The sequence below is a fragment of the Podarcis cretensis genome (genome assembly GCF_951804945.1).
Source record: "Podarcis cretensis genome assembly, chromosome: 7".
In the NCBI taxonomy this organism is placed as follows: Eukaryota; Metazoa; Chordata; class Lepidosauria; order Squamata; family Lacertidae; genus Podarcis; species Podarcis cretensis.
In genome coordinates, this window is record NC_137176.1 from 55,483,727 (window position 1) to 55,486,413 (window position 2,687).

The window sequence follows — 2,687 nt, forward strand, 5'->3', positions numbered from 1 at the left end:
GGATGTCCCATTGATATAAATGACTAATTCACTCTGGATCCAACCCAATGTCACAATTCTCAATGTTTGTTATGTGAAGGAAATCCACCCACATGGATTTTAACAAAAAAGTAATAGTAGGTGACAAGGAATTTAGTTCTCAGAGCCTTTCCAAACAAGAAAAAACCACAGCCAACACAAGGCACCAAAAGAAGATCACTACAGTGGTACCTCGGGTTAAGAACTTAATTCATTCTGGAGGTCCGTTCTTAACCTGAAACTGTGCTTAACCTGAGGTACCACTTTAGCTAATGGGGCCTCCCACTGCTGCCACATGATTTCTGTTCTCATCCTGAGGTAGAGTTCTTAACCCAAGGTACTATTTCTGAGTTAGCGGAGTCTGTAACCTGAAGCATCTGTAACCTGAAGTGTATGTAACCCAAGGTACCATTGGTGTTAGCAATGACTGCTCCTTCCCCACTCATTTGTCAAGGTTTAAAAAATGAGTACAGGTATATGGCAGATCTGGAATTCAAGTCCAGGTTCCTGGTTCCACCTTCCGCACTCAACATTTGCTATCATTCCAAGAAATTAAGGGTTTTCTTGTTGTTTTGTTTTTGCTCACCAGAACATGAAAAGGCTATAAGTAGCCATGTTCACGAAGCACAGCAGCAGCAACCAAGTCTCAATAGGTCCACTATTAAGCCAGGCAGCACTGGAACATAGGGAAGGGCCTTTTAGTGGGTCAGATCATTGGTCCACCTAGCTCAGCATTGTCTACACTGACTGATATCAGCTCTCCAATTGGTCTCAAAACAGATGCTCCGATCCTGAGCTACAGTCTTCCCCCAGCCTCTGATGCTGAGCAAAAATCTCTTAATTTTACAGATCCAGAACAACTAAAGACATATCATTGAAGCCTACAAAATGAGTACATGACGTCAGAAAATGAATCTGGACCCACCATCAATGTCTATTCAGCATGTAGAAGAGTAGTTCAGTGCATGCACAGAGTTAATGGCACCTGTACTAACAAACCTATTCTTTTCTCAAGCAGGAAGATAAAGGCATGGTAAACAGCACTTCTGAGCTGGCAAAAAACTGTATTTCAATTGCCTCCCATAAAAAAAACACAGATTCCCAGAATGTGAGATAAAAAGAATTAGCTCCTGGTTCTGGAAACTTACATAATTACTAACTAAACTTGCATATGCACAACACTTTACACCTATCAATACATTACTTCAAAAAGAAAATGTCTTTGTTCCATTATTGCCTCCTCTTTTCACTCATATACCTAGTTTTACTTCCAGCTTGATCCTGAAAGGAGAGCTTAGGCCTATTGATTCCAATGTTCTTAGGTTTATATAACATTGAATAGGGTCAAGCTAAATTGCTGCAATCTTCTGCACACTTACTTGGGAGAAAGCTCCATTGAACAAAACAAACTTACTTCTAAAAGAAGAGCATGCATGGAATTAGGCTGTTAGACCCTTCCTATACCTGCATTCATGGGACGCAGGTGGCGCTGTGGGTTAAAGCCTCAGCGCCTAGGGCTTGCCGATCGAAAGGTCGGCGGTTCGAATCCCTGCGGCGGGGTGCTCTCCCGCTGCTCGGTCCCAGCGCCTGCCAACCTAGCAGTTCGAAAGCACCTCCGGGTGCAAGTAGATAAATAGGGACCGCTTACCAGCGGGAAGGTAAACGGCGTTTCCGTGTGCGGCTCTGGCTCGCCAGAGCAGCGATGTCACGCTGGCCACGTGACCCGGAAGTGTCTCCGGACAGCGCTGGCCCCCGGCCTCTTGAGTGAGATGGGCGCACAACCCCAGAGTCTGTCAAGACTGGCCCGTATGGGCAGGGGTACCTTTACCTTTACCTTTATACCTGCATTCAGACTTTTCCTTATTCTTAGTCTTTATACACATACTTGTTTTTCTTTACCAAATAACTTTTTTTTTTTAAATATTTATTATGAATTTTTCATTTACAGTAAAAAAAAAAATGAACATAACATTGCATATCACATATTTTCTTATCACTTCTGGACTTCCTCACATCTCCCGCTCCTACGTTCTAGTTTAATACACTTAAAACAACAATTTATTCCCTTATCTCCATCCTTACTGTCAAATTTCGAATATATTTCAAATTTTAGATACGTTTATTCCAATCCTTACAAAAGAAAATTTAATTTAGCCTAATAATTATCTAAAAAAAAAAAGGTTTTTCATCTTATATTTAAATTATCTTCATGATTTACTTCATCTATTTTGATGGTGCCAATTTGTCTAAAATCAAGCATCCTGCTTAACATTCATACAATTTACAATATTTTTGCAGATAAAGCTTAAATTTTTTCCAGTCCTCTTCAACGATTTCTTCTCCCAGGTCTCGGATTCTGCCAGTCATCTCAGCCAGTTCCATGTAGTTCATCAGTTGCATCTGCCAATCTTCCAGTGTGGGTAGATCTTGGGTTTTCCAGTGTTTAGCAATAAGTATCCTTGCTGCTGTTGTTGCATACATGAAAAAAGTTCGGTCTTTCTTTAACACCCCTTGGCCGACAATACCCAAAAGGAAGGCCTCTGGTTTCTTAAGGAAGGTATACTTAAATACCTTTTTCAGCTCATTATATATCATTTCCCAGAAGACCTTCACCTTAGGACAGGTCCACCAAAGGTGAAAGAACGTTCCTTCATTTTCCTTACATTTCC